The 14,307-nt window shown below is 40.5% G+C and overlaps 2 non-coding genes across 2 annotated transcripts; one reads left to right on the top strand and one right to left on the bottom strand.

The window, feature by feature from the left end:
- Nucleotides 1-1,600: 1,600 nt before the first annotated feature.
- Nucleotides 1,601-1,791, bottom strand: LOC143656673 (U2 spliceosomal RNA). The gene has a single exon (XR_013162577.1). It is a non-coding gene; the product is annotated as a U2 spliceosomal RNA (small nuclear RNA).
- Nucleotides 1,792-13,913: 12,122 nt separating this feature from the next.
- TRNAL-UAG (transfer RNA leucine (anticodon UAG)) lies at nucleotides 13,914-13,995 on the top strand. The gene has a single exon. It is a non-coding gene; the product is annotated as a tRNA-Leu (tRNA).
- The last annotated feature ends 312 nt before the right edge of the window (nucleotides 13,996-14,307 follow it).

Here is a 14,307-nt window from a genome sequence, read left to right on the forward strand (position 1 = left end):
ACAGCCACCTGGGGTGAAAAGGATTGCAACTGAGATATAAAATACAACACCAAGGGTGGTGCAACAGTGGCTTATGGCAGAATTCTCACTTACTATGCCAGAGACCCGGGTTCAATTTCCAGGACTGCCCATACCAAAAACAAACAAACAAAAAACACCTAAGGCCTGGGATTATAATCTAAGGAAGGAGTTTCTTTTTTCTTCTTTTGAGAGGAAACTAAAATATACAGGAGAATTCATGGGTACTGGAGAATATTTTGAAAGCTACACGTGTATGCCCAGGACAGGAGACATGCTCAGAAAACCCTGAGAAGAATTAAACTGTTCAGCTTGAGTTGATCTATACATTCAAAATAAGCGAGGTTAAACATTGAAGGAAAGCCTTAATGCAGAGCCAACCTAGACTGCATTCTTCAACAATCAATAAAACAACAACAAATCAACAAACCCTGAGGAAGGTGTCAGAGTCAATACGTAAAAATATTCAAATGTCCAGAGTTTAAATTAAAAAATTACAAGTCATACAAAGAAACAGGAAGAGATAACCCATTCAAAAGAAATAGTGACAAAATATCCCCAGGGAAGTACAGACATTTAAATTACTAATTGTGATGGTCTGGAGGCTTTATGGATCACAGAAAATTATGCTGTTGTAGCTCATCCATTTCTGGGGGTGTGAATTTACTTGTAGGTGTGACTTGTGATTAGGTTACTCCAGCTGGGGCATGGCCCAGGGATGGGTCTTAATCCTTTTACAGGAGTCCTTTGTAAAGGGATGAAATTCAGAAAAAGAGAGAGAAAGCACAGAAATTAACAAAGAAAGTCACCAAAGCAAGCAGCTGGAAGTGATACAAAACAAATGCGGAGTTCTCAGTCTGATGTGCACAACAGCCAATCCGTGACACTGTGGTTTCAAAGAGAGAAAGAGTTTATTGGTGCAAAACAGATCAGATACTGCTTGGGCCCCCAAATCTGTCTCCCCAAGTCTAAGGAATTCAGAGTTCTTATGGATTCAAACAGGAGGATGGAGTTGTTATCATTACATTGGAATGGATACACATAGCTGAGACTAAGTTAGAATAACCATTACAATAGTAACTATAAAAGGGCTGAGACTAGCTCAGTTTCAGTAATTGCAGGTATTAACTTGCACCTATTCTACAATATAGAAAGAAGAAAACATCTATATAATGATTCAGTAATCATAATCATGTTAACTCTTTATTTCTCGGTTACAGAAGCAACGAAACCCAGAACAGAAAGGAGAGACAAGTAGATGCCATCATGTGCCTTGTCATCTGACAGAGGAGTCCAGGATCACTGGTAATCAGTCTTTAGGAAGAAGATATCATCTTAATGATGCCTTGATTTGGACACTTTCATGGCCTCAGAAATTCCCCTTGCAAAAATCATACTATTTCTGCTATTTTGCATTTCAGCAGCCTAGCATTAAAATGCCAATCAAAGAAGTTAAGCAAAACCTCCTACATAGGTTCATGAACTAAAAGAAAATATGACGGCCCTAAAAGTAATTTTAAAAAATGATACATGAACAAAGCGAGGAAGTAGAAACTTTTTATTTATTTATTTATTTTTTTTTTTTTGGTGCACCGTTCCTGGAAGTACTGCAATACCAGGTCGATGCGTGGAGTGGACGGAGCAAGCTCCCACTCCATCTCCCTGCTCCAAAAATCCATTTAATACACTCTCCTCGGATAGAGGACGTATCAGATATTAAACTGATAAGAACAGATACTACACTTGATCTTAGCCAAAAGGCCGAGAAGCGATAGTAGAAACTTTTTAAAGGAACAAAGTAGAAATTCTGGAGATGAAAAGTATAAAAATTTAAGTTAAAAATTCACTACAAGGATTCAACAGCATATTTGAACAGGCAGAAGAAAGAATTAGCAACACTAAAGGTAGAATAACTGAAATTATTTCATCTAAGGACAGAAAGAAAAAAGAAATTTAAAAAAGTGAGCACAGCCTAAGCGACTTGTGGGACAACATGAAGCATACTTATTACAGGAGTACTTGCAGAAGAAAAAAAAAGAAGGGGACAGAAAGAATATTTGAAGAAGTAATGGCCCCAAACTTCACAAATTTGATGAAAGTTATGAATGTGCACACCCAAGAAACTCATTCAAATATTCTCTTTTCAATGCTGTACTATAAACCTTGAGCTTTTTAAACTAATGTTTTGTGCTTGAAGCAATTATATAAAATTCCTTTTCAAGCTACTTTAATGACAATCTTCCAAATTTCTGATGGTCACTAATGAAGAGAACTGTTATTTTTGCACAAACAGAATATAAAATTTACAAATATTTTATAAACATTCAAAAATTAACAATTGAAATTGTATATAAAAATCTAACAGCTCTTTCTTATCTTTCACTAAGGCAATGCTAAAATTTCTTTTGTATGCAAATGAGTTTGAATCCTCTCAAACTTTTCAAATGCAGAATTTCAAAACAATGATGAAGCTATAATTGGCAGAATGGATAGGCTTTGTTAGAGCAGCCACCCTGCAGCTAGCTTGTATACCCTAAAACATCAGCTTGAAATGGATAGAAGTATACCTGTGGTCTGTGATTCCAGCAGTGGCCAGGAGATGCACTGCTAGGAACCCTTGCTTGACACCAAACTTCTGCAAGATCTCAGCCCCAGAATAGGAAATCATTTTCACTAAAATGTGCCTTCTTACTTTTTTGGGCCCTTACTATCTTACTTTGTCTCCCAGTTCTTAATGCTCCTTGTAGACTTACTATAGCCCCTTATACACGAACACAGGGTAGAGATAGTGATAGTACTTGGCATCAATTTCAGGAAAAACAAAAAGAAACCAACAGAAATATGTTCATCTCACATTTCCTAATTCTTTTATGAGGCCTGAATTATCCTGTTATTGATTTCATGTAGAGACACACAAAAAATTACAGACCAATATTCTGCATTGGTTTGAGAGTATTATGAACCCCAGAAAAGCCACGTTTTACTTCTGATTCAACCTTGTGGAGGCAGCCATTACTTTTAATCCTAATTCAGTATTGTAGGCCAGAAGCTTTTGATTGGATTATTTTCATGGGGATGTGATTCGGCCCATTTCAGGTGGGTCCTGATTAGTTTACTGGAATTCCTTAAAAGAGGAAACTTTTTGGAGAGAGAAACAACAGAAGCCTCAGAGCTGACAGAGAGAGCAGATGTAGACGCTTAGAGAACAATTGCTTTAGAGAACAGAGACACAGATGTTTTGGAGATACTTGGAGCCCAGCAGACATCACCATGAGATGTTAAGCAAGCCAGAATCTGGAGAGAGACTGCAACAGGTGGGCCTTCCCCTCTTCCTGATTTAGCTGTGCTGTCTGTGGAAAATCCCCAAACCCCCTCTACTTGTAGGCAAGCGAGATAAGGCATATTTCCTGGGATAGAAACCCCCTCCCCTAGCCTTCAGGAATTGGTGAAGATGCAGGTAGGCAAGAGAAGACATTCCTGGGGTGGGGGCCCCTCAACAGTTCAGCTCTGGGCCATTCTCAACTTAAATCAGCCAATTGTTTACCTTGTCTTTAACATGTCAAAGAGTCCATAAAAGCTAAGGCTGCCTTTTGTACAGGGTTCAGACTTTCAGAGGCTACTGCTGAGCCCTATGGCCATAGCAAATAAAACCTGCTTCCCAAAACTATGGATCCTTAGTCTCAGCCTGTTCTAACTTCACAGAACATTCCTGGAGGCCTGCAGCCTCATTCCTGGTTTTCACACCACATTTCTGGGGGCTCGTCCAGGATATGAGGCAGGTGTACTGTCACCTCCCTCACCCATGGTGGTGGTGGCGCCCTAACTGGAGACCCGACGGAATCCAGTGCTGACAGCAGGGCATTTCCCCATCTCTCAGATTCCTGAACTCCCTGGATGGGGCGCCTGTCACTGCCAGAGCGGCAATGGATCTGAGACAGTTTCTAGAACCAGGTTTCTGGGAGCACTGCCCGTTTGTCTGGTAAGCACCTGGGTGCATCAGTTTCAGCCCACTCATAAAAGGCTAGGGGGGCCTGGGTGGAAGGGGAGCCTGATCACCTCCCAGACTACCCAAGTACTGGTCTCCAGTGGGGGGACCAGGGGAAACAGAAGTCTTCAGGTTCGATTTTGGAAAGGACGGTGCAGGGGGGTGTGTTGGAATGTGTACGTGTGTGTGGAATTGTGTGAATGAAAGGAAGCCCTGGGCTGCGCACCAGGCCATGAGTGAGTTCGGATTCTGCAAGTTTGTGGCAATCCTCATATGGCTCAGGGTGAGCAACCCTGAAAGGGGGGCTGGTGGGGGTTTAGGTGCCCAATGTCCCTATGGAGGAGCAGCCAGACTGAAGGAAGTGACAGTTTATTCAAAACCCTTTGCTGTTTGTCTGCAAGCCCTCCCACTAATCATTGGTGCCTCAGATGTGAGAGGTGAAGTCAGTAAGACACAGTTGAAATGCATGATTTCTAATTTTAAAAAAAGGCTTTCGCTGATGACTGGGGAATCAAGCTGACCCCTGACTTGACTGATTTAGGAAACTGTATGAATTAAAGTGGACTACTTTTAGGAAAATAAAAAAAAAATTTTCTTATATTACAGCTTATCATTACTCTGTCTTATAAATTAAATCTTACACATTTCAGAGTAAAAGGAAAACATCTATGTAAGGGTTTTTTTTATTAATTAATGGAAAAAAAGAAATTAACCCAACATTTAGAAATCATACCATTCTACATATGCAATCAGTAATTCTTAACATCATCACATAGATGCATGATCATCGTTTCTTAGTACATTTGCATCAGTTTAGAAGAACTAGCAACACAACCGAAAAAGATATAGAATGTTAATATAGAGAAAAAAATAAAAGTAATAATAGTAAAAACAAAACAAAAACCTATAGCTCAGATGCAGCTTCATTCAGTGTTTTAACATGATTACTTTACAATTAGGTATTATTGTGCTGTCCATTTTTGAGTTTTTGTATCTAGTCCTTTTGCACAGTCTGTATCCCATCAGCTATATGTAAGGGTTTTAAAATTGATTTCATGAAAAGAATCTGTTCTGTATGTACAATTAATGTTGCCATTGTGTAACCTTGGTAAAACAAACAAAACAGTTAAAATGTGCACTCTAGCTGGGAGGACTGGCTATCCTCTCATAAGGAAGTGTACTTTAATAAAAATATCTAGGTCCCAGGAAGCTCTTCTTGGTCCCTAGCCAGTTCCCAGAGGACCAAACTGGGCCTAGTTCACACAAGCTAATTGGAATTTGGCCACTACTATGTGAAGTTATCATAAGAAGAGGAAAGAGAAAAAAAAATCTTATGAGAGAGGGACAGCACCTCATCAAAATCTTATGCTTTGCTATGTATCTTAACTAAGGAGACTCTGAATGCTGTCCACAAAATTGTTATGGATTTTTACTGAGAGTTATAATGCTGCTTCTGAAATTCTCCAGCACTTCTCTTTAGATGGTAATGACATCTTACCTGGTGATGTAACTATGCTCTATTTTTGAAGACTTTTAGTTGCTATCTTTTAATTATTTTCTTTACTTACTTTCCTGATAAAATCTATTTTTATAAAACTGAAGTCAGTGTTGTCCACAAATTCGAACCTATAAATTAAATGGCCCCAAATATCACATTGTCTTTTATGCACAAAATTGGCACTGGGAGCAGGATTTGCATTTCAGCATGCCTTCATAGTAGTAGAGGTCAATGAGACAAGCTTTAAAAATTTATGCAGAAACTGTGGAGTATGTTCTTCTAAATATTGTGATGCTTTATTAGGACCATACTTGATAAATTGAAAGTTGCTGTTTTTTTGTCTTTTTGTATGCAGAATTGTTTTAAATTTAAATATTTTGTCTCCCTGGGTTATACTTTCTGGTGCTTTAAGACATTTGGGAATTTTTGTCAGTAGGCCCTCTTCAAAGTTTACTTAAAGTGAATTAACAGTAAGCCATGGGCTTTTAACATAGATTAGGAAATAATGTCATTTTTTTTTTAGGGAAAAAGATCCTCTAAGCTCAAAATTAAAAAAAAAACAAGAAATCCCAGGATGGGATAATTTACCTTATTCCTCACTTGCAGAGGAATGAGCAAAATGCACAGGACCCTGTAAAAATTAGGAAAATAAAATAAAACAAGAAAAGCCTATGAAAAATAATTGGTAGAATTACAGGAAAAACTGTAAATACTGCAGGATCAAAACATTGTTTTTGAAGAAATTGTTTTAATTATCAATCAATAGCTGAGAGGGCCACAGTCCATATAGACCAATATAAATATAAGAAAGATAAGGTAAAATAAACAAAGGAAAAATATATATGGTATTAACCACTGCCACTGTGATTAGAACCCTGATAAGTAGGATGATAATGTATAGAATAAAGCAAAGAATAGAAATATTTTAAATAAAAAAGGTTTGTCAGGAAAAGAAAAAATATATTAATTATTTGGATGGTCAAAATTGCTGATGCAGGGGCTGAAGGACTGGTGTTGGACTATGCAAAGTGTATGAAATTTATAAAAATTGGCACCAACCCCATCATATAGACTGCTTTTTAAAAGTCGAATCAGCAAACTGGAAAAAGTTCTTTCTGGCATTGGTTGCACAAAAAGTGTAATAAGCCCCTGCTGACACTGTGGCTACAAAACAATCAACTCTGGTTTACTTCATAAAATGGCAAAGCTGGAAAACATGGGAGACTGGAATACAGGGAAAGGAAAAGCCAAAACAAAGAAACACAAATTTTTATATGTTGGAATTTTGGTTGTGCATTTACTGGAGTGTTTTGGGTATTGAAAATTATTCTAACAAATTTAATTTTGATAATAACTGTGTATGATGAAATGTTTGCTTGAGGTGGTGACTTGAGTCTGAAGGACATACAGGATTTTTTTTTTTTTTTTTTTGCTGAGAAGAAAAAGAATAGTTTTGTCCTAACATGAAATGAATGGCTTTTGCAGAATGAAAAATGTGGGACAATGCCTGAATGAATATAGTAAGTTATCAAAGGTTTGTAGAGGGGAAATTATGGTCAAAGTTTAGAAAAGTTTTAAATGAACTAAAAGGAGAGGTATTAAAAACAGTACCCAAATTCTTTAGCATCTACCCTCCCTTACCTGAGGTCAAACCAGGAAACATAGTTTGGGTAAAAAGCTGAAGAGGAAAAAATAAATTTAAAAAAAAAAAAGAGGCTCCCTTCAGTCTTAATAGAAAGATCCTTACCATGTTATTTTAGTAATCCCAACAGCTGTCAAAGCCATGAGGAGCATCCTATAAATTCAGCAGTCTCAGGTCAAAACGGCCACTGCCGACCACCCCTGGGAGTGTACCCCTGATCCTGAACACCTGAGATGCACCATCCTCCAGGAATCACTGTGCCCTTCTCCATCGCAGCTGAGATGAGCTGACCAGCCCGTGACTGAGGCCAGAGTGACGGTCATTGCCCTGCTCTAGCTCACTGGAAGCAGCTAGTCAATGCACGGCCGAAGACTGAGGAGCCCTCCGAGCCCTGCCTCAGTCACCCCGGAAGCTGACTGATCTACACAGGGCCTAAAATTAGAAAATCAGCACATGGACATCCCGGCCTGCTAGGTCTGTGGACTAACTGTTTTTTCTTGTTCTTTGTATTTGTCTTTTGTTTAGCAGTTTCAGCCCTTCTGGAAATAGGTCTCCTAGAGTTCTTCCTGAAAACAAACTTTACTCTAATTTGATAGAATCCCTCTTACCTGGATAAATTCCCCCTTCCTAGCTGCTGCTAAGTGTGTGTGTCTACACTAATATTATAAAAAGATTTTTAGGGTAGAAAGTAAGTCACTTTTTGTAGGAGTTAAAAGGTTGATGTTTAACCTAAAGCTTGCAGACACAAGTCTATGCAGACTTGAGCTTTCAGGATCTGGAGCTTCAATAGAAGCTGAGACATGCAGATAAAGCACAATGAGGTGTGGAAGAGACTTGCTTAAGGGAAATTAACAACCTAGCCTTAGAAGTATTTACTTCCTGGAGCTTATTTTTGCATTGTATAGCTTTTGCATGCAAACAACCCTTATCACCTTTCTTGCTAGTAAGTAATTTTGTACTTGGCTGAAAATATGCCCCCAGTATACTATAATCCCACCTCACCAGGTTCAATAATGCTGTTTTCATTACTCTAGGATGGCAAAACTGAGAAAGCCTCCTGGGAGCTGGTGCTAACTTTATCTCTTGCCCAAAAGTTATGAGCTAAGCCTTCATTGAAGAAAAAGAAAAGAAAACATGGGCCCCCAAAAGCACGTAACCAAAGTTAATGCCCCACCAGCAGGTGAAAAAAAACCCAAAGCAGGTACTGGGCATAGAGGCCAGGGGGCATCGGCTGTCAAAGAGACAGATCAGACCCTCTCAGGGGTTGTTACTGCTCCCTCACTTGCGCACCTCATACCACTCTGCTTGGCCCCAGAAGATGGCTGGTTAGCCAAAGAAGGGTAAGATTCCTCAGGGGAGGAACTTCACAGGAACCTAAACCCTGCATGGCTACATTGTTTCCCATGCCCAGCTCAGATCAGAACATACCAACACCTGCAGCAAATAAATAAAATGAAATACAAATGATGCTATAACCCCTCCCTAAAAGTTGGGGTAAGCATCAAAGGGGGGAAATGCAGCAGGTGGGCCTTTCCCTCTTTCTGATTTAGCTGTGCTGTCTGTGGAAAATCCCCAAACCCCCTCCACTTGCAGGCAAGTGAGATAAGGCACATTTCCTGGGATAGAAACCCCCTCCCCTAGCCTTCAGGAACTGGTGAAGATGCAGGTAGGCAAGAGAAGACATTCCTGGGGTGGGGGCCCCTCAACAGTTCAGCTCTGGGCCATTCTCAACTTAAATCAGCCAATTGTTTACCTTGTCTTTAACATGTCAAAGAGTCTATAAAAGTTAAGGTTGGCTTTTGTTCGGGGCTCAGACTTTCAGAGGCCACTCGCTGAGCCCTATGGCCATAGCAAATAAAACCTGCTTCCTGAAACTACGGATCCTTAGTCTCAGCCTGTTCAAACTTCGTGGAACGTTCCTGGAGGCCTGCGGCCTCGTTCCTGGTTTTCACGCTACAAGACAAGGGAGGCCAAGAGATGAAAGCCTACCCTGGAGAAGTAAAGTAATGAACCCCCATAGGAACAAAGGCTGGAAGCAACAGAGTCCAGGAAGAAGGGACCAGTGGATGCCAGCCATGTGACTACCCCGCTGAGAGAGGTGTTCCTGACCCATCAGCCTTTCTTGAATGAAGGTAACCTCTTGGTTTGGGGAGGGGGGGGTTGTTTGTCTCTTTTTCTGCATGGGCATGTACCAGGGATCGAACCCGGGTCTCCAGCATGGCAGGCGACAACTCTGCCTGAAGAGCCATGGTGGCCCACCCCCAGCTATAAACTTTTAGCTTATTAAATTCCCCCCTTTAAAAGCCATTCCAGTTGTGGTATATTGCATTCTGGCAGCTTGTAAACTAATATATTCCTTATAAATAAAGTTGCAAAAATCCTCAACAAAATAGTAGCAACCCAAATCCAACAGCCTATTAAAAGGATTATATACCATGACTAAGTGGGACTCAACCAAGAATTCAAGGGTGGTTCAACATAAGAAAATCAATGTAATACACCACAGTAACAGAAGGAAGGGGAAAAAATCCACGTGATCATCTCAAAAGAAGAAATAGAAAAATAGATAAACTTACTCAAACTGAAACCTTTTATGTCTGAACGGACATAATCGAGAAAGTGAGAAGACAGCTCTCAGATGGTAGAACATAGTGGCAAATTATATATCTGCTAAGAGTTTAAATCCAAAATATATGAAGAACTCCTGCAACTCAACAACACCTCCAATCCAACACCGCCAATAAAAAATGGACAAAGGAATTGAATAGACATTTCTCTAAAGAAGATACCGCTCCACACCCACTAGGATGGCTATTATCAAGATAAACAAGCAAACAAACAGAAAATAAGTTTTGGTGAGGATGTGGAGAAATTGGAGCCCTCACGCAGCGCTAGTAGAAATGTAAAATGGTGCAGCCTCTGTGGAAAACATTTCGGCAGTTCCATAAAAACTTAAATACATAGAATTACTCAAATTCCACAAACCCAGTAATTTACTTCTAGGTATGTATTCAAAAGAACAGAAAACAAGATTCAAGAAGATATTTGTATAACAAGAGTCACAGCATCATTATTTACAATCGGTGAAATGTGGAAACAACCCAAGCGTTCATGAACAGTTGAATGGTAAATAACGTGATATATACAATGAAAGAATATTCAGCCATCAAAATAAGTGAAATTTTGATATATGCTACAACATGTATGAACTTTAAAAAATTACGCTAAATGAAATAAGTCACACAAGAAAGATAAATATTGTACAATTCCACTTACATAAAATATCTGGACTAGGCAAATTCATAGATGCATAAAGAGGTTATCAAGGACTGAGTAGAAAAGGGAATTAAGTAGTTATTACTTAATGGGTATAGAGTTACTGTTGGGGGTGATGAAAAAGTTTTGGAAACACATTGGGGTAATGGTTGCACAACATTAAAAGTGGATATATTTAATGTCACTGAACCCTATGCTTAAAATGGCAAATTTTACGTTATGTGTGCTCTACTGCAATAAAATTAAAAAAGAAAAAGTAAACTTTTTTTTAGAAAAGAATGTTTATCTCAGTCGATATTTTAAACTGGATGCATTTTCTTCTTTTTTTTCTTGGTGCTTGGTCCACGAATCGAATGTGGGTGTCCCACATAAAAGGCGGGCATTCTAACCACTGAACTACCATGGATACATTTTTATCATATGCATTTAATGGATGGTGATTGTGAGATTTTAAGACATGGTTGAGTGTTTAAATCCAGTAAACACAAGCAGAAACATCTGCACTCTCCTGCCAATCAGAATTGAACAAGTGTCTGAAGGATGCTAGTTGACCATCAGGCTACATCTCCTAGCCTTAGGAGATTCACACTCTGCTTCTCTGTGTCTTAAACATGTAAACACAGGAAACACTAACAAGTGGGAGAGCCATCTATTTGTTACAATAATTAGACTAGAGCTCTGTAAGAGTTGCGTTTGGACACTGAGCCTTTTCAGATGGATCTTATTTCTTCACAGTCTTGGCACTTTTCAGATAACTGAAGTGAAGCGACCTCGATTTGGCTGCTTTTTAAAAAAAGCTATTGTCATTACTTAACATTTTCACTTGTATGTCTAACAGACAATATAAACCTAATGTCAAAATTGAATTGATATTCCCACCACACCACATAAAATAAAAATCCCTGCTTTTTCTACCTGCATTCTTCTCCATCTCAGTAAATGGCAAAATCCATCCTTCCAAGTACTCAGACAAACAAACAAACAAAAACAAAAACAAAAAAATCTGAAAATTGTTTTGACTGTCAACAAGTCTTTGTCACGTTTATCTCAAAAGATCTTAAGAATCTTACTACCTCTCAGCATCTGTACTGCCAGGGAAATCCTATTAAGATGTAAAGCAATTCATACCATCCCTCTGCTTAAAATTCTCCAGGGATTTTTCCATCTCCTCAGAGTAAAGCCTAGTGCTTCCCATTGTGGACAAAGCCCACAAAACATGGACCCCATTAACTTTCAGACTCATCTTCTCCTAGTCTCATCTTGCTCTCAGGACAGACACTTTTCAACTCAGGACCTTCGCTTCTGCTTTTCTCTGCACCTAGAAAGTCTTTCCTCCTCATACATATGGCCCATGACCTCACTTCTTTCCCGTTTTTGCCCAGATGTAATCTTCACAGCGAGGCCTTCATTGACTACTCTATTAAAAAGCATGCATTCTTACATTTATCACTAATTGGAATTCTACATATTTTATTTATTTTTAATTGTCTGTCCCTCCCTTTTAAAGTGTAAAATTCTGTATGGGGAGAATTTGTTATGATTTTACTCTTTCCCAGGGCCTAGAGTATGGCCTGACATGTAGAGATGATTACTGACTATGCACTGAAAGAAAGAGAAGAAAAGCAGGGAAAGTTGGCCCTAGCCCTACTAACACTGGAGTTATAAACTACTGAGAAAAAGGAATGGTCGATACTAGGAAAGGCAAATTGTCTCTGTCACTAGGACTACCCACATAGTAGCTCAAAATTCAAGACTTTACAATTCAAATATTGGCTTAAAATATCAGAGAATCTTATGGGTCACTCTTGGGGAAAACTCCTACATGGGGTCTGAAAACCCCTAGCCTCACCACAGAATTAATTTTCCCTTCTTTTGGAAAGCACAAATCATAAAGAGACAATGACTATTGTCTATACTTAAACAGGTATGCCAGGTCTGGGTGCCTCTCCACTGACTTAGGTTGAATATTTGCAAGATGAAAACAAAGAATGTGAACACCTTCAACCTCCCTGTTTAGGGCCTATTTGTGGGATTTTGTCTCCAGATACCTTTAATTTTATCAAATGAAGATTGTGGGTGAATGTCACCAGAGGCCACAATTTCTACCCTTGAAAGATAGGTAGCCAGAACATCCCCTAACCCCATCCCCCAACATGTTGCTTGGGCAGTTACCTGTTTTACCTTTGTAAGGGTAAGCAGTAGTTGAGAGTTAAATCCTCTGCTACTGACACTCACCACTAAAACAGACACATCAGCATTCTGGCAGTCTGTTAATTTCCACTTTGTTGCAATCAAAAGGAGCAAGAGCTCCTTCTCCCAGGGAGGGTGGAGAGCCATGCTTGGTGGTCTCTACCAGAGATGCTCTAACACTTGGAGATCAGATGTGGTTTATCTTTCCGGTGTTGAGAGTAGTGGCCATGGAAATCTATCGTCCTCATCGGTTCTGACCCAGCTTCTTGGCTCCTGACCTGCGCGTGCTCCTGCACACCAGGGCCTCTCGGGAGTATGAGAGGTGGGAGAGTGCTGAGCTTTTAGGAATCTGAGGTGCCTCGAGCACCAGTCTGGGCTCAGAACTTGGGCTCAGACCCTAGGGAATGGCCTCTTCCGTCACCTCCTTCCTCTGACACCAGTCACAGCAGTCGCCGGGTTGCAGACGGCAAACCAACACCTACTCAGGGCAGAGGAACCTCTCTGGGAGATGCAGAGATATGGGCTACAAAGTAAGGGACAGGAGACTTCCCAGGCAGCAGGAACCTATCCAATTTAAATAAAATCCTCTCTTCAGACACTCAGAATTAGGGGATGAAGACTCAGGCAGAATCTGGGGAGAGTCCATGGATTGGAGTAAATGATTTCCGCGTTGGGTCTCAAAGAGCAGAAGGGAATCTGGAGACAAGTTTTTGCCTAGGCTTCCTGGAGACTGAAGATTCCTCTCGCGGTTCCAGAACAAAAAAGTGTCAAACAAACGCAAAGTCTAGCAAATAATTGAAGTTGCGGCGCGCGAGGGTGACAGGGCCCTTCCTTTTCCTCCACCACCACCACCATCATTCCACCGCCACTACCTCCAAGCTATCAGAAGTCAAAAAGTTTATTGGTCGGTTCTATTAATTAGTCTGGAGGCGCTACTCCGGGCCAGGCCCAGCGCTTGAGTAGCGGTCGACTCCACTTTTTTCTTTCGGGAGCTCTTACATTCTGGATTCCAAGAGTTTTGTTTCCTGAGAGGTTAGTTCGTTCTAAGAAAGATCTTTCCCTTTAGTTCCCGAGTGAGAGGAGCGGTTCCCGTTAAATGAGAGCAAGTTTTAGTTCTCCTGGAGCTAAGGGGGAAGGGAAGAAAGGAACCCGCTCCTTCCCGAACTTTTTCTTGGGCTTTTTCTGTTTGTTTGTTTGTTTGTTTAGTTTGATGGTACTGTTGGAAGTTTCAGATCTCGGATATAGAGAATCCAAAAAGATAGAAAGAATGACTAGGAAATGTGCACAGACATATAGTGTATCCTGGTAGCGTGGCCGAGCGGTCCAAGGCGCTGGATTTAGGCTCCAGTCTCTTCGGGGGCGTGGGTTCGAATCCCACCGCTGCCAGTGTTTTGTTTGCGAGTGTTGATCTGAATCTCGCCTTCTGCAAGAGAGCCCGAAGGCGTGGGAAGGACAGGTTTAGAAAGGCCCCGAGCCTTAAAAGTGCAGGGTGTGCTGAGTTAAGGGCGGAGTAGGACGAACACCGAGTGAGTAAAACCAAACGTCAATTATAAGAAATTCAGGCGTCGGGAAATGACTCCCTGGTCCCCGCAGATGACTGCCCTTCGGATTCCCACTGCGTTCCCTCCCGGACAATGTGTCCTACTGTCCCACCTCCCTTCGCTCCTCCGGGTTCATCACAAGGACAAGTTTAGGAAA

The sequence above is a fragment of the Tamandua tetradactyla genome, chromosome 14, assembly GCF_023851605.1.
Source record: "Tamandua tetradactyla isolate mTamTet1 chromosome 14, mTamTet1.pri, whole genome shotgun sequence".
NCBI lineage: Eukaryota > Metazoa > Chordata > Mammalia > Pilosa > Myrmecophagidae > Tamandua > Tamandua tetradactyla.